General features: G+C 41.7%; 1 long non-coding RNA gene across 1 annotated transcript in view; it reads left to right on the top strand.

Annotated features, from left to right (window-relative positions):
• LOC110400764 overlaps positions 1-18,908 on the top strand; it is a 34,874-nt gene that overhangs the window by 11,229 nt on the left and 4,737 nt on the right. The window contains exon 4 of the long non-coding RNA XR_002440060.1: positions 5,037-5,131. This is a non-coding gene — a long non-coding RNA (uncharacterized LOC110400764). The remainder of the gene's footprint in view (positions 1-5,036; positions 5,132-18,908) is intronic.

Here is an 18,908-nt window from a genome sequence, read left to right as displayed (position 1 = left end):
ATCTTCCCATGAAGAGAGGCTAAGGGAGCTGGGCTTATTCAGCCTGGAAAAGAGAAAGCTCCAGTGAAACCACATTGCAGCCTTCCCATACTTGAAGGGAGCTTAAAGACAGGAGGGGACTGACTTTTTACACAGTCTGATAGTGATAGGACAAGGAGGAAAAGCTTTAAACTAAAAAAGGGAAAATTTAGGTTAGATGTTATGAAGAATTTCTTCACCCAGAGGGCGGTGAGGCCCTGGCAATGCTGCCCAGAGCTGTGGGTGCCTCATCCCTGGAGGTGCCCAAGGCTGGGTTGGATGGGGCCCTGTGCAGCCTGAGCTGCTGGGGGGCAGCCAGCCCACGGAACTGGCTGGAACTGGGTTGGAACTGGGTGGGCTTTTCGATCCTTTCCAACCAAAATCATTTCATGATACTGTGATTCTAAGATTCCGTGTTCACTGTCTGTCATTCTGAAGAACCTGTTTCAGAGATGGCCATTGGCATGCAATCGTAACTCATAAATACAAAGAAAGCTCATTCATAAGTTGACCACAAGTTGTCCTCCAATTGTTGCAATGTGTTTGTCTGTCTGACTTCATGGAGGTGCTTCCTGACTCTCTCTCTCCCTTTACCAAATGGTGGTAAGACAATTACTTCTTTCATCATCTGCAATGCAGAACTTAGACTGAGATTTGTTTTATTTCATTCTGGTAAGCTCACTTGCCGCTCTCACTTGAACTGAATACAGTATTACCCTGAAGAATAAAATAAAGGAATTAATTGACATTTTAATTAATTACAACTTTTAATTAATATTCACCAGAGTGACAAGTGTTCTGGAATGAAATACAGGAGTAATTCCTGAGGAAAAAAAAGGAAAGGCCCTGCAGTTTGTGTTCAGGTTAAATGAAGACCTTGTAGCTGAATGCATGATTATGTCAGGTACCTGCTGACTCTGCTCAATGCCTGAATTTTCAAATAGCATGACAACTTCTTTATTAACAATAGCAGGGACATTGAGCAGGGCTCAGAGGTAGAATATACATAGAATATGAATAGAAAGCATGGTCCATAACCTAAACAACTCAATGTTTAAAAATCTTCATTCAACTCAGGAACTGTCCCACAGAGAGAAGAGAGTCAGTGAACACATGGCCACTGTTTGTGACAAGTGGTGGAGGGTTCCCTGCTGTCCTGCCTTTCTAGCATGATTTTTTGTGTATCTTCTGCAAAGTAAACAGCTAAAACTAGATAGTGCTAGAAAGGTAGTGCTGACTGGACACAAATATTGAATAGCAGTCATAGTCACTTCGCTGTGATTCCATTGTGATTACATTCCATGGTAGGCTAGGTCTTGGCTGAGCAGATAAACTGATTTTGAGTTGTTGTACCTCTTCTCCTGGCACTGGGCACCACTGAAAAGAGCCTGATGTGCTGTTTGGAAACAGTAGAAATAGCATTCTTTCCCTCATTGGAGAGCACGAGCATGCAATACAGCCAAGCTGACCCAGTGATTCATTTTCACTAAAAAAAAAAAAAAAGCTCCCCTTTCTTTAAGCTCTCTTCCTTTTCTCTTCCCACTCACCTTCACTCCAGCAGCTGCCCTGGTTTCCTAGTCTGACCCTTCCATGAGCCAACTCCACTTTTTGCTGGGTTGCTTTTCTGACAGGTTAGTGAGTTCGATCAGTTCAGCAAGCACGAGGAAAACCACCTGGGTCACAAAGAGAGAAGCATAAAAGCGCAGCAGGGAGCACAGATGTTGGAGGGGCAAGGACTGCAGTCTCTTACTAGCGCTGACATTTAGACTGGCTCAGCTATATGATCTAAAGGTCTTAGGGAAAGTTTCACTTCTCAGATAACTTTCTGGTAGCACAACACTCTGAATATAGTTTGGATGTTAGGAAAAACTTCTCAGAAAGAGTGGTCAGGCGTTGGCACAGGCTGCCCAGGGAGGTGGTGGAGCCACTGTCCCTGGAGGTGGTCAAGAGCCGTGGATATGTGGCACTGAGGGACATGGTTATCGGGCATGGTGAGATGGGTAGGACTACATGATATTAGTGGTATTTTCCAACTTTAATGCTTCTATGAATCTGTGTTTCTATGAATAATTCCTTACCAGTTCTGAGAAAGTGTTTTCATCTTGCATGGAGTTTTCATTAGTTGGGGTGCCGTGTAGAAGACTCTGATTCTCTATTCCTTTCTTCAGAAAATTCCCGTGGGCTGCAAATGATGCAAATGTTCTGCTGCAGCACCAGAACAGTCCATGGCAGAGGCTGAACCTGCTCCTTTAGAGATTCTCATTCAGTCATGCTCCTTTGTTGGTAGTGGTGACAGTTTCCAAGCTGCCTCAGAATCATCCCATGACTCATGAGTCAATGTCATATCTCATGAGTCAACGTCATATCCTTCTGTGATCACCAGGTGGTGATGAGCCTGGAGTTCTTGCCGCCACAAGAGCCAAGCCTACATTCACGTGCTTTGGCTGTGGTTTGAAGGAAACTGGAAACCCTTCCTGAGCCTCTCTTCTGAGAGTGGTTATATGATGTTACCAGAGTAGAGGAGGAATAGACGGAGTTGGACTTACTTGTCCATCTGTTAGCTAAGCTGTAGGCTATACTCTGAGGTATAGGAGACTTGCTGACTCCTGCAACAGGAGGAAAAGCTGAAGCTGTTAGTACTAAAGATATGAACAGGGAAAATCGTCACAAGACCTGGTCTCGTAGTCACTCCAGAAATTAGGATAAAAATACAGACTCTTCTGTGCATCAGCTATGCAGAATCAGGCCCTGAAGAGCAATGGAATTTAGTGCAATCCCATCTTTGCCAATTAAATATCTTCTGCTTCTAAATCGAAGGAAGCTTCAATGCTAATTTTAAAATATTACTGGCATTTATCAGAGTAATTACTTTAGCCATGTAAAACTCCAGACACCATAAACAGTGTTGATACTATAGATTAAGTGCTCCCAAGGTACGTATTACTGGTGCTACAAAACACACATGCAGATAGGGATATTCTTCTCCTAGCTCAGTGTTTGTTGTGCTCACACAAGACTGTTTGAGCACAGAGTGGCCTCATCACATGTCTGAAAATGACAGATGTGCCTTGTCAAAGCCCATCCATCTTTATCAGTGACTATATCTTAGAGGAGTAAAAGTATATCCAGGCAAACACGCTCACCAACTATAACATGAAAACATTCTTCACTGCAATTATATTCATAAGTTCATAACTTGGAAAGGTCGGAAACATTTGTCTCAGGGGTTTTGGATTTCTAGTCTTTGATTTCCAGATTCTCATTCTCTGAAGATCAGATCTCTCTGATCTCCTAAAGATATTTATGGGCACATAATCCATAAATGAAGCATGCCTAGTTATTTGTCAGCTTAGGAAATGCTCATCTTAATCTATTGATGTAGACCTCTGTGCCCAAAAGCAATGGATTTTGTCTGTGTAGGTAGGGAAAAAATGAATCTTTATCAGACCCCCTTCTCTAGTACAGACAGGCTTGTGCAGACAGATATGGAAAGATGGATAGGGTAAGCATTTAGGAATATCAGAAACAAACTAGAAATCAATAAGAGAACAATCTGTAAGGAACTTGAAACCAGAAATTATACACTGGCCAAGTTTATGTATGTGAAGCGTGAGCGTTAGTGTAATCAGTTGATGTCAACATTATCCATAATATGACTGACTGCAGGCAATCCTAACTGGGAAATACTTGCTGAGCATCTGTGAACTTCAGTAAAGGACATTGCCTCCAAAGAAGCAAATGAGATTTCTCTTCTGATTTGTACTTGGCACCTTGGTTCCCTGCAGACCTGGTAAATAATGGTGACAAAAGGCTCCCTGGACTTATGCTGTCTGTGCATTTGCCTCTTTACAGGAGGAAGCTGTGTAGAGCCCACATTCATAGGAGGTGGTTGAGCTGTTGGAAGCAGCAATATATGTATATAGAGATGTGTACTGCGTAAAATACACATTTATCACTCCATTGCTCTTTATTAATAGGAGGAAAGACACTAAAAAATAACTCAACCTCAAGACACAGAATGGAGATAAAGCTGTTTTATGGCATCTGAAAGCATGTGGAAAAATTGTTGCATAGCTGGAACTTATTTGGCACTGTGGAAACTATTTTTTGAACTGCTAATAAAACTTCAGAAGAGGAAATACTTATTGGAAGGCATCCAAACAAGTGCTGAGCTTTCTTTCCATTAAAATCATGGTCAGATAGGGCACTTGTAATCACTAGGAGCGCCAGAAGTATTGAGCACATATTCTCACTGTGAATGACTAAGACAACGGTGGGAAACACAACATGCATGAAGGACCCGAGGGAACCCAGGATCGGGAGCAGAGCAGCCTGCTGAGAATATACTTCTTGAGCACAGTGATTGGCACAGCTTGGGTAGAGTTGCCAAAATGGTGAGCACTTGCTTGCACTTAACTGAAGGGGAGATTTCATGGCTTGTTAAATTCCATCCAGAGATGTGTCTGTATAGTCTAGCACACACTTAGTCAGCTTCTGTGATGCAGCACTTCAAACAGATGTTCGCCTAAGCTGACTTCTTAAAATAATACATATTTTGCTGTGGTAAACAGCATCCGATTTGCCCTCACGTAGAAGAATTTGCTTAACATGAATGAATATTTTGTGTCCTGTGGTTACAGCAGCACTGTCCTAAATACATGTACAAATAGTCTTGCGTATGTTTATACAGAAAATAATCAGTCACTGAGAAATGGCAGACAGTGAAATTTATCATTGCTGTGTGTGCTTGTTTTGTTGTGTTGTAGGTTTTTTTGCTTTTTTTTTGGTTCTTTTTTCCACTTACATTTTCCAGATGAGGAAATCACTTCAGAAACAGAAATAAAACTGTATATTCTACCTGATTTTAAAACTTTTACTTTATGTTGCATTCCACACAAGCGATAGGAGAGGCTTTTGATTTTTTCATTTGCTTGTTTCCGAAAGGAGAGATATCAATACATGCTTTGCTCTGTTTCTGTTCGCTGTAACTAAGAGTCTTCTGTGATCATCTTTTGCAGGCAGTACATTGCTGGTTTTTTCAAGAACTTGTGGTCATTATGGAAGATAAATGACAGTCCTTGGAGCTCATGGCTGAAGCACACATTAGTCACTGGTAAATGATGTATAAAAAATATTCAGCTTGCAAAAAGATAATGGTGGTTCCTATTTGAAAATGCAGAAAAATGCACATATCTGGAGCACAAAAGTGTCTCATCAATATCTCTGTGGGTATAAAACTAACCTGTCAAGAGGAAAATGTTGAGGAGATGGAGATATTTATGCACGCACAGCACTGATCATAATGATGTAAAGGACTATTAAAACAAACTTAAAATATTAGATACCGCAAATACACAACTTAATTGTTTTTTTTTTTTCCATGCAACTTAGGAATGCTCTAAGAAATTTCAATTAGGAATTTCTCATTCTATGTTTTTGACCGCCGGTAATCCTATCTTTCCCCATTTCACTGTTATCTGTAAGTTAAGTAGTTATTCTGTATTTGACCTTTTATTACTGGCAAAGTCTCCCACAGTGCTAGGACTTGCATGGAGGAAGACCAGAGGACAGAGTTTGTCTTGGTAGCTGGCATTGCCAGGGCTGTAGCAGCATCTGTGACACGGAGATACAGTGACCTTATGCCTACAGTCCTCCTTGGCCCTCTTCTAGATGATGATCATAGAATCATAGAATCATTAAGGTTGGAAAAGACCACTAAGATCATTTATTCCAACCACTGACTCATCATGACCATGATGACTCCCAGGTGAGCAATTGGTGCCTTGTTACAGGCAAAATCTCACTGCCTTCTCAGAAGAGGGCAGTTTTGCCACTTTCTCAGTGTGGGGATTACCTCTTTTGAGGGCTCTGGACCCAAGATTTTGGTTGGCACCAGACCATGCTGAGAACCACATCTCAGTACCAGACTCTGTGTGTGCCATGGCTGCTATAGAGGAGGAAACAGTAGGCAGGAGAGGGGCATTTATTTCTAGCCCCTGCTCCACATTTTTATCTCCTGTGATACTTCACTGAGTCAATTCAACTCACTCAACTCGAAGAAAACAGATATATATTTTACATATATGTAACAAAAGCTTTTAAAGTAGCTTCAATTTCTGATAGTGTTCTGGTTCAGCAAAATGCCCTCTGAGTACCATGATAAGTGAAGGCAGACAGCAGGAGCATAAGAAAGGGAATGGTGGAAAATAAGTGATTGGGGGAAAAAAAGTGATAGGATGGACCACCTATTCCCAAGGCACTGCACTGTTACAGAAGATCACCTGTACCTTTGAAAAGTTGTTAAAGTCATTGAAACACTGGCACAGGTTGCCCAGGGAGGGTGTAGATGCTCTATCCCTGAAGACATTCAAGGTGAGGCTGGACAAGGCTGTGAGTGCCTGATGGAGCTGTAGGTGTCCCTGTTCATTGCAGGGGGTTGGACCGAATTGGCCCTTCCAACTCAATTATTCTATCCAGGTACAGGGCAGGGAAATACTGCGTGGAGCTGGGAGTGCCATCAGGAGAGCACATATGAGTTAGCTCTTGCTGTAATGAGCAATTCAGTACTCACCTGGAGGGCCTAAGAGATTTTGCTGCAAGCTGGAGCCTGTGGTACAGGAAAGGGTTACATTTAGGCTGCTCGTGTCCTAGTGTAAAATCAAATGAGCAGGCTATTTTTCATTGCCTTTCTCATCAGTAGCCTCAAATTCTGCTGGAAACAGGAGAAACTGGTCAAAGTTGTGTTAGATGAATGTTACAGATACCAGAAAAGAAAAAGCTACTTGTACTTGTTTTCTATCAGTTCATGGGTGCCATACAAACTCCTTCAAAGGAGGCTCTTCTACACATAGAATCACAGAATGATAGAATCATCAGTGTTGGAAGAGACCACTAAGTACATTTAGTCCAACCATCAACACATCACCACCATGCCCACTAAACCGTGCAATGCTCTGTGTCCCTCTCTGCAGCCACTGAGTAATCTTTTAGATAAATACTCATCTTTAGTTCTACGCTGGCACTCCTTTGCAGGGGATGGTATGACACGACAGCCTGAAAGGTTATATCTTCCTTCTTTTACAAGAAAACCCATGAGATGCAAAAGGAAATATGTTCTGTAGGTCTGGGCATCAGCGCTTTTCTCAATCCTTATGCTGAGGCTGTTAACACTTCAAAATGTTTGCGTTCTCAGCCTCCCTATCTTCTAAAACCCATGAAAATAAGGAGATATTTTGCAGAAGGGGAAACCCAGAGAAAATACCTGCTGTCTGTAAAACCTTGCCGTGTGCTGAGGGGGGATTGAAGGTTAGCTTAATTCCCTCAGCATAACAGAAAGCCCTTTGGTACTTGTATGCTGAAAGAACAAATTGAACCTCTCACCTTCTGACCTGTGCAGCTCTTGTTTAATGAAAAGCAGTCAAATCCAGCATGTAGCAACTTTATTATCAGAAAAGAGAGAGAAATCTGTTTAGCAACACTTTAGTTACTTCAAAAGTAACCTTGAATTGTCAGCTGGAATGGAATATGTTCCTGCTCTGTATCCACTTCACATTTCCTTTGCTTCCAAGGTTCAAATCCACATGGCCATGAAGCAAGAACAATAGCGTCCTGCCGAATGCCTGGCTAAGATATTTATAGGTGCACATGTAGAGCCAAAGACTGCACTGTAGCATTATGTTTTCTAGGCACAAAGCACAGTTACGTGTTTTCAGCTTTATTTTTTAAAATATTTGAAGACATTCAGCACCATAAAAAGTACAAAATCAGACTCACTTGGTGGCAGCCCACTGAGCGTTTCTTTTATGAACTCTGCTGCAGGAACAAATGGGAGCAAAATTGTTGCTTTTCTAGGAGAAGAAGAGATTTCAAGAAGTCGATCCCCTACTAACAAAAGTAATCACTTCACAGGGGATTAGTAGAACAGGTTAGAAAAGGGTACAGATTCACATTTCTACTCTGTAGTAAGGCATCAAAAATAATAAAAAAAGAGAGAATAAAGACAGTAGAGGAACAATTAATCAGTCTGGGACTCATTAGCATGAAAAACAGCTGATTGACTTCTACCTACTGAGTTACCACATACAAAAGTAACGAACTAACAAAACAAACTAACATACAACTAGGTATGCCATTTGGGAAATACTTTTAACTAAATACATCAAAGTGGTTTGAATAATGTGCTCTCTTCCACAAGCAGTTCATAGAATCATAGAATCATAGAATCATAGAATCATAGAATGGCTTGGGCTGGAAGGGACCTCAAGGATCATCAAGCTCCAACCCCCCTGCCGCAGGCAGGGCCACCGACCTCCACATCTAATACTAGACCAAGCTGCCCAGGGCCCGTCAAACCTGGCCTTGAACACCTCCAGGGACGGGGCATCCACAGACTCTCTGGGCAGCCTGTTCCAGCACCTCACCACTATCTTGGTAAAGAACTTCCCCCTGATATCCAATCTAAATCTTCCCTCCTTCAACTTAAAACCAATTCCCCTTGTCCTGCCATTATCTACCCTTTCAAAGAGTTGACTCCCCTCCTGTTTGTAGGCTCCCTTTAGGTACTGGCAGGCTGCAATGAGGTCACCCCGCAGCATCTCTTCTCCAGGCTGAACAAGCCTAGGTCCCTCAGCCTATCTTCATTGACAGTTGACTACAGAGATCTAAAAACTTATCCAGCTTAAAGCCTAGCCAACAGAAATCATTGCTGACATTGTCTGAAATGTTCCATATGTGAGGTGTATGTAGCACAGCTGTGTACTGCTGTCTGAAAAGCAAAGTCAGGCAAGTTGCTAAGAAAAAGATACCAGCAGCAGGTTTTTGAATTTCGATCCATGGTCAACATGAGTCAAATTATATTGTGCAAATAATAAGTTGCACAAGAGGAGGTTCAGGTTGGATATTAGGAAAAATTTATTCTCAGAAAGAGTGGCAATGCATTGGCACAGGCTGCCTAGGGAGGTGATAGGGTCATCGTCCCTGGAGGTGTTCAAGGACCACGGAGATGTGGCACTGAGGGACATGGTCAGTGGGCATGGTATGGGTGGGTTGGGGTTGGACTAGATGATCTTACAGGTCTTTTCAAACCTTAATGATTCTATAATTCTTTGATTCTCTATTCCCCCAGTGGTCAGGAATTAATACAACAGCACCCAGATCCAGGGTGTTTCCTTTCCATTCACTCAGACAGCTTCTCACTCAGTTCTCTCAGCTTTCAGGAATCCCATTCCTTCCTGCTTAATTATCACTCAGCACTGGGCACCAGTTCTTTAAAGTAGGTAATGGTAGATACTGACCACTGCCTGGGCAGCCAATACCTCCCCTACAATAACTCAATCACTGGGGCATTTCTTACTAATAATTCCTTCTCTTGATTTTTTTCCCCTCAAAATATTGACAACTTGAAAGCCTAACTCACTTAAAAAAAAGAAAGTGTGTGGGGCTGCTTCATTTTGAAGTTGGGAAAGCACCATCCTCCAAGCGGCATTCGCAGGGAACAAAGAGGGCAAACTGGGGACTCCTAATTGTGAAGCACCACCAAAAATCCTCTGGGCTGGAACTTGTACATCCCCCATCTCTGAGGCCCTCCCTGTCTCCCCACTGGAGGTATGAAGCAGTACTGTGATAGCTGGTGTATGAGGGAGGCTGACAGGCAGGCTCATGAGCTCAGTCTGCTCCTGGATTATGAGAGCAGAGGCGTTGCAATATTCATGTGTCTGGAAAATGTGTATTTCCCTTGTGCTTGGGCACTGCGGGTCAGGGCTTGTTCTCAGTAGCTGCAGTGCAAATCCCAAATAGCTCCTTTGATATCAGCGTGTATGGCTGTGTATGTGTGTATGGATTTACACTAGTGTGAGAGGTGTTAAGGACTCTGGCTCCTCCTATCAAAACTATTTGGAAGCTGTGGGTTCAGGAGACTAACATTAGCAAGCACTAGGGATTGCAGTTTATGTGTCTATTTTAAACTGCAGTTGTACTAATACAATCTGCTTTAAAAATAGCAATATGCCTTTTGTGTTCCACTTGTTTCCATATGAGATGCCACATGTTTCCGAGAATAAGTAGTTTTTGCTTTTTTCTTTCCTAACTGCCAGGACTGGAAATTCAATCTCATGTCTGAGAGCAAAAAAAAACCCCCAACTTTGTCTTCTCACACATCATCGCCAGTAATAAAAACCTGAAGATCAAAGCGTGCCCTTGGTGACATCTCTGTAAACACTTTATCTGCAAGTGATGGACCCTTCATAGGGATCCCATCCTAGGGACCTGAGGAAGGGCTGAACCCAGGTTGCTCTTTGGGTCCTGTCTTATTCTAAGAGAAAAGAAATATAAGAGTAAAAGAATCAGTGGTACTGTATATAATAATATTACATCAAGATTTCTGTGAAGGTCCTGATTTTACCTTCAAGGATGAGTCATGCACTTCAAAGCACCTGAAGGACAAGTGTCAAGGTCTGATGCCGCTGTTCCTCTCTGGCAAGAATGCTTTAGGTGTGAGGAGTAGAAGAAATTAAGACTGATTTTTAAAGCTGTGGCTTCAAATCCAAGGATTTTCTTCTTGATCAGAGCCTGTGGTGAACTCAAATGCTGAAGTGTTTCAGCAAAGAGAGAGCACTATGAATAATGTAGAGGATCCTGTACAAAACCCAGTTTTCTTGTTCAAAATAAATGAAGAGGACACCTCACTGTATGAACCCATCTCAGCAGAGGGGTGATAAGGCTGGCTACAGAAGCCCTGCTCAGCATATCTCCTCGCATATGCTCTGAGAGCATCCCCCCGCCCAGACCTGCACTGTGGGCTGACTTCCCATCCTTGTGGAGTGCCTGATGGCTGGGCTGGGCCTATCTTGCCCTTCTCCCTCCTTGGGGGGGGGCTGCGAGGCCCCAACAAACTGCCTGTACTCATTGACACTCGTCCTGGATCCTACTTGGCCCCACTACAGGTTTATTGCCCCCCTCCCTTCTTAGCCCATCCCATCCAAATTGTTTGGATGGTGCAGCGTGAGCTCAGAGCTGGCAGATAGATGCTGATAGTCACTCTCCCTCAGGCTGCAGCCACTTCCCATATCATTTTTCTAGCCCAAAGATGACATCTCCTTGCAGAAAACTGGCTATTGCTGACCCCAATTATATAGAGTGCTTAAGTGACTGATGGGCGCTTGACACAGGACATGCTCAAATTTAAGCATTTATTGAAAGTGGTCCTAGGGGCAGGCAGGGCTGTGCTTGCAATGCCCAGGGTTGCAGAGCAGGCTCGTGGTGCCTTTGGCTCTGATCTGCCTGAGCAGCAAGTGTGCATGCAGAGACCCCTACAGCATAGAGGGACATCCTGCTGGCACCAAGGCTGTCCCCAAGCTTGCGTGTAAATTAGACCTCAATGGGAGGTAATGGACTGAGTCTGACTCACCTTTTCCCTACACATATATGGGAGCCATACAGCTCCAGGCTCTCATAGAGAGCCTTGATCTGAAGATGAATGGGCGTTAACATATGTTCTCTGGAGTAATTAAAAAATACAGTCATAAGCATAGACTGACTCATTGAAGGTAGAAAGTGTTACAAGGGGACACACCTTTAGCACCAGGGCCACGAGAGTAGGAGCTTTAGAGAAAATTGAGGCAGCAGCAATTGGAGAACTCTTCGGGGTTAAGCCCCAAATGTGAGTTAAACTGCAGCAATTTAGCTCCTTCTTTTCCGTATTCATGTGAGATGGGTTTTGATGGAAGTCTATGTGTGGTTTGTCACTACAAAGAGCATATGGGGATGGATTTTGCTGAAGGCAATTACTGAAAATTGAAGTCAAGCCATTGTTAAAGAAGTGATCTTCCATCTCTAGTCCAAAATTCAGATAAAAAGTAGCAGTCTGCTTTCAGCATTGAAAAAAGGGCACAGAGAAGAAAAGAGACTTGTTCAGCTCCCGCATGCAGCATAAAATACATTACCTTAAAGCTCTCAAGAAAGATTGAATTAAAACATTTCAGGGTGTTCGAATTAAAACATTTTATGATGTAAACAGGAATGGCTGAGTCAGCTCACTGAGCCAGAGAAACTCAGGGAAATATCTGAGCCCTAAGACGTTCTGGTTGCTGAGGTAGAGCTGAATTTGAGTGGTCTGAGAATTTCTCCAAGAAGTACCTGGAGATAAAGAAACAAACCTTGAGGCCAGGGGGAGAGATTTCATGCTTGTCTTAGGAGAGCTGTATTTCATGAACTGTAACAGCAATATAGACAAATATACAGTATTTCCTAAGTTTGTTCAAGTTATCCCAGGTGGGAAAGCTCTACAAAAAAAGGAAGGTGATTGCTGTTTCCCATCACTCCTGAGACAAAGAAATGATTGAGTGTGAAAACACTCACAGAAGGAGAACTTTAGAGAGTGAGAAACCTTCAGAAACAATCCAAGATTAAAAGCTGTGAGAGATCCCAACAGCATAGTCTGTTTAGTTGAATTAGTGTAACTTCCTTGTTGTGTGCCTTCCTCTTCAAATAGGTGCTTGTGTTCTGATCTGCCGGGGGCATCTTGCTAATTTTCAAAGTCTCCTTTTTCTTAGGATTAGAATTAGGTATACTCAACATGGATTCACTGCACAGCTGTGCCCCCACTGATGTGCTGCACCACACTTGCTGTTATTCAGCCCCCTGCTCCAAGCCTGGAGACTGTGTTAGATCATGGTTAATCTAACTCTGATTTTGTGTCTAAGCTGGCAGACATGTTCACCAGGGGACAGTGGAATATGTATTTTTTTCCCATTGATTTCTTACTTATCATTCAATGACACCAACCCAGCTGTGATGACACAGTGACTTGCATAAAGGAGCATCACATGAGCACTCTATGGCCCTACTGACGTCACATAAGAAGTCCCTTAGATGAAGAAGCTGCGAACAGGTGGCTGTTTGTGAACTTCTACTCTTCCATACACTTGAGTTGTGCGTGACAGATCCTCTCTGTAGGAAGGGAACTCTTAGGGAATCTTAATGAAAAACCATTGTTGGGAGAGCAGCTCCAGAGGGTTGGCAGGGCGGGGGTGAATCTTATGGCCATAGGATGCAGCATGACCTGTCACCACGGCAAAATGAGGTAGGATTTGACATTTTGTCCTGTGAACATGAGTGACATGGCCAATTTCAGGCAGAAATAGCAGGGGAGCTAAAAAGGGTAACCCAGACCATTTGGCAGTGTGGGAGAAGACAGCTTGCCTGCCTCCAGAGAGCAATAAAAGCCAATCCAAATAATCTGTGAGAGTCCTGGCCAGCTCCCCCAGGCATATTTGTTCCCTTCCTCCAGCAATATTTATTTTTAAATTGCATTGTGCTACATTCTCCTCGATGCTATGGAGGTGTATCATGTCCGTTCAACCTAGAAAGAAATAAAAAAATAATTTTTGCCTTCCATTTTTTGGGAGCAAGAAGGCACAGGCATCTGAAGCCTTGACAACTTGAAATTCCAATAGTAAAAGCACTGTAAAAAGAAAAAAAATCATGTTTTATATTAGAGAATGTATTTTAAGAAACTAAACTATGAAAGGCTAATCTGAACTCCATTGAAGTCAGAGGCAAATCTGGTAATACCAAGTGGAGAAAGATTTCACCTCAAGAAATATAATGTTAATACGCATAGGGGGAATTTTTAAGGGTTCATGATGAAAATTTACAGTCAATGTTCATAAATATTTTAGAAGATATTCTTTAAGTGGTTAAAGGCTCCTCTTGCTTATGGCTGGGAAATTCTAGACAAGGTATGCTGACTTATCAGAATTAATGAGACACTAATGGGAAAGAAGCAAACTAGGTTGCATAAGAAACAAACAAACAAGAAAATTAAAATGAAAACAAACGAAGAAAAAAAACCCCAAATTTAAAATCTATTCATTTGAGTTAAATGTTTGGCCTGGTAGTGTTTATTGTTAAGTTGTTTCGGAGAGCAGAGGTTTCTAAGAGTGAGCTCTCATCAGAACCACCCACCACAACCTTTTGGTCGTCGCACTTTGGCTTCCAGCAGAAAGAATGTGCAGCAGCATTACTGGCTCTAAAATTTGCAATAGGTAGAGGGGGCTGGTTACTTAAATGAAATATTTGGTTACACGGGATAATCTGTAATAAAGGACTGACTGCTGACAATCTCCCAAACTTCTGATTTAGAAACATGCCACGGAGAAAAGATAGCTCATGAAAGGTATTTTTGAAGTTTGATTTTCCCAACATACTGGGGGTTAGAAGACAAGCAGACAGAAAGGAAAAAAAAATTGATATAAATAATTTATTACAAACAGTTTTCTTAGTGAATGATGAAGCAGAATAACAGAACAGAGTTAGATCTTCTGCCATCTAGGTCATGATATATTACTGTCCACAGGTCTTTCCCCATTCTTCACCATTCACATCTCCATAAAATGCCTTGAAAATAAAGTGAGTAATAGCCCAAGTCCTTATGTCCAGGCACTGTCAAATGGATGGAGAAAAAAATCTGACAAAAGCAAATGTAAAATCCACACTGCTATGTAAGCAGCAGGGCATAATTTGCATAAATATTGTTTGCAAAGAGCAATTAGCACTTCATTTACATTCAGTGAAGTAGCAATTTGCACATTTTCAGGAAACAATTTCTTTACCCATATGTGCAAATTTTGTACACTGCAATTGACATGCTAATAAAAAGATGCTAATAGACCAATTTTTTTTACTTTATATCACAGTGTACTGAAATATTGATTCGCTCTCCTGAAATATTGATTTGGTGGGCCATTTGTAAAACCAGAAAAATGCAGATTTGAATTTTTAAAACTTATTCTTTTTTAAAATATCAAAATTAATTTCAGACGTCTGCAGTTTTCATCTTCTTTAAGTGGTATTTTAATGGGTATTTTTGTCAGAGGAATATAATAAACATTATTAAAAAACATTAGCAAATCCAGTCTCCTAATCTGCAATAATAATGAGTATATTTGCATATCACAGTATAAAAATAATACAGTCTATTTTCTAGTGTCAATACAGAACTAAATTTTCCATTAAATGTTAATAAAGAATATTTCACATTTATATAGCGTGTTTATACAGCATGCAGAAACTTCCTAACTAAGAGAAAAAATTTACACTTCTTGAAGGTACAGAGCACATAGTTTACAAGAGGAATTTAGTTGGAATCTTGACAGGGAAAGAATAGCCCCACGTAGAAAGGAGTCCTTTGCTCCATGAGCATAGCCACTAGCATGTCATCAATTCACAGGCATGGGTTAGATGTTGCCAAGGGAAATACACAGAGAAATCAAGGGAGGAGTTCACCAGATACAGTCAATGAAGATTCAGCCTTTCTATGCAGCCTGAAACCCTCACGATAGGATAAGAATTAATGGCCTATAAGTTATGCCAGAGGAAGTTCAGGTTGCATATTAGGAAATATTTCTACTCAGGAAGAGTGGTGATACAGTGGCACAGGCTGCCCAGGGATGTGGAGGAACCACTGTCCCTGGAGGTGTTCAAGAACTGTGGAGATGTGGCACTGAGGAACATGGTCAGTGGATGTGGTGGGATGGGTTGGGGTTGGACTGGGTGACCTCAGAGGTCTTTTCCAACCTTAATGATTCTGTGATTCTATGATTCTTAACATTAAGTTGGTTTTGGTGACAAATGGTAGACATACATTCCCCTGCCAAGCAGGTTAGACACTGTCAGTGCTCTGAAAGCCATTCCAAATGCACTCTAGCTATTAAATACTGCTTTTATTAGCAGCACACTTTCAGATGAAAATGTTAGCTAAATTTTTCTTAGTAATGGCAAGCTTAGAGAATGTGCAGTCAAATGGATCTGTATGTTATTCTCTATATAAATACAGTGTTAGCAGGAAGTACAAACATCCCAAAGACACTTCTAAAAATCTTGCTCATACCATGCATTAGTAATAAAAGGCATTTTTTGTCAATTTTTGATCAATCATGAGAATGATGAATACCAGACAGGACAAGAAGCAGGAAAAAAAATCTCACCATGCTTATTACAGTAGTTGTTACAATAATGAGCTTGTAATCTGTGTCTTTTCATCTCTGCCACAAGATAAGATATCACTATGGTTGCACCCAGGAGTGTGACATTCAGATGTATTTTGATGTCTCATTATTGCTGTTGTTGTGTTTTTACTTCACAAATCATAAATCTGTATTTCATTTCCTATGTCATTCGTTCAAAGCTCTGCTTTGATCTCTGTAAAATGCATGTGTCTTTGGCACAAGGTGGGACCTCTGTGTTTGAACCTACAGAGTAGTTAATTTTGAGCTCACATAGGAAGCTCTGAATTGCTACTCAGAAATTGAATTAATTTTTATTTACCTTTCTTCTTTGTTTTTCTTCTTCTTTTTTTTTTTTTTTTATAGCAGCCTTCAGAACCCTTGAGGGAACTTCTGAGGACCTTGGGACTTAGCCAAGCAGTGGGTGCTTACACATTGCATGTACTGTCACCCCTGTACAGAGCTTTAAATAATAGAGTCATAGAATGATTAAGGTTGGAAAAGACCACTAGAATTACCTAGTCCAACCCTTAACCCTTCCCCACTATGCCCAGTAAGTCATGTACATATAATACAATACAGTATCCCACATCATTTTACAACTGATCCACATACGTTACAAACGAATGACACCCTAATAAGAGAAGCAAACAGTGAAACCTTTAATATTTCCATAATCTCAGCGGGTCTACATTTTGTGTGCACATTGTAACATTGCAGGATAGGCTAATGATAAGAAAGTAATAATGCCATGTGAAATTTGGGAGTCCTCTGACCTTCAGACAGCCCATGTTCTTATTGTTTCCAAAACCAAATAGATCCATCAAATTTTCCATTCATTACCAACAACCAAATGCTGTTGCAAAAACTGATGCATACCTGACATCCAGTAGCATGACGTATGGAGTAAACTGGAACCAGTGTTGGCTACAAACAACTCAAAAAACACCAGCAGGTAATTTGGGTTCGTACTCTGCTGAGTTGAAAACTGCACCAAGCCAGGAACATGATGATGCTCTGGGGCTCTTTTTGCTTTTTATTTCCACACCTTTCTCAGCAGCCCCAAGGGATGATGTACCAGGTCAGACTTCCTGCCAGCTGTAATGAGGTCAGCACCAGTGCTGTCAGCCAAGAGCTGAGCTGATGAGCATTTGTCTCTACCTTACATATCAGCAATGTGACTAATGAGGCCATGATATACTCTGGTGGGATTTGAGGGCTGCAGTCACCTCATTTCCTTCTCAGTCTCTGTGCCTGGTATTATATAGGGCTCTCAGCTCCCACAGCTACCTACACAAGGTGAACTTTGGTGGTGGGACAAGTCAGGTTGACAGAACACGTTGTAGGGTGCTGAATGCAGGCAGAGATGTGACTGTGTGGCAGAGAAGCCACCAGGTTCTTATATACAGTTTATTTACTATGACTCCAGAATCATTATAAGTCTACTTTTTCCCATTTCAGTTGTCCCATCCCCAGAAAGTAGCACAGCCCTTAATGTCTTACTGCTTTGGGTTCGCTTTTGCTCACTGCCTCATCAGAGGCAAACAGTCATACTGAAATTCCTCCTGTCTCCAAGAGCTAAGGATGTGCCTCTATGTGCTGATTCATTCACTTTTGAGACAGTTTAGTTTTGCAAACTGGCTCTCTCCTCAGTCTTCGCATTTTTGGGGGGGAGCAGGAGCAGTTGCATGAGCACTCAGTTTTGATGGATATTAGGGAGAATGGAGAGGCTATTTCTCACATCAGACTCTCACCCTGCATGACAAATGCCAGTCTGAGCAGATTAAAAATCAATGCATGGTACAATATGTCACCCATAAAGCAAGAACATGTTATCAATTAGCACGCTATCCATTAGCTGCTCTTAGTGTGCATGTCTGTGTGTGTGGGACAGAAACTGATGCAGACAGGTGGGTCAGAACCGCTTGTGGCATTTGTTAGTGCAGTAGCATTGATGCTAATTGAGATACACTGATCTGTGGCATTGAGCTACCTGGATAACAGTTGGCAATGCCTTTTTTTTTCCCCCTAAAATATGATTCAGCTTATGTTTAATTAGAATAAACAGCAAAGATATTCTATGATGTGTCTGTCTCTGCAACCTAAAGCCTTTTTAATCACAGTGATAACTCATTTAAAAACATCGTGTTGTTTACAGAAGGATTTTGTTTGCCGTTTTTCAGCTGTCTTTGTGATGAACTCTTGATTACTGACCTTGAGAATTTCCCAGGGAAATGACTTGAGCTTAAGAAACAAATGAGTTAGTGGCTGCACATAAAAAATGGATTTACAAAGAAAGCTAAAACCAGCAAAGGCTCAAAATCTTTTTTAAAGCCGTGTTAGGGCTAGAAAACATTTGTCTGCCCTTTGGGAAGAAAAGCAGAGCAGCATTTTCAGAAGGCTCAGAGCTGGAGCAGGAGCAGTGTGAGCGCCTTGCTTTTGGATGCTGAATGATGCAGAAAACACAGACAAGTGCAGAGGTCTGAGCAGATGCAGGGCTGTTCAAATGCACCAGGCCTCAGTGGCTGCTTCACTCCTGGATCTGATGATATTGCAGTCTTTGGCAGTCACAGGTTAATCTACAGATGTCAGATATTGATGTAATATGTAATGACCCCATTTAATCTATAGTGGGGCAGAGTTACATTCACCCCCTGGCTGGGTTTTGATTGCTTAGGCTTTGCGGGCTCTTAATTTGCTGATCTCTCTTCTGCTGTGTTTTTCCTTCCTTTCATTCCCCTCATTCTTTTAAGAAGCTTCCCATACTTTCCTAACATATTTTTGGACACACAGATGCTGTGTGAAGTCTGATGTGGGTCAGTCACTCAGAGCTTAGGGTTAACAATGATTTGTTGATGACAACCTCTCCTCTCCTCTCCTCTCCTCTCC

Source organism: Numida meleagris, chromosome 6 (assembly GCF_002078875.1).
Source record: "Numida meleagris isolate 19003 breed g44 Domestic line chromosome 6, NumMel1.0, whole genome shotgun sequence".
Lineage (NCBI taxonomy): Eukaryota > Metazoa > Chordata > Aves > Galliformes > Numididae > Numida > Numida meleagris.
Note: the sequence above shows the minus strand (reverse complement) of the source record. Positions and strands in the feature narration are given on the sequence as shown.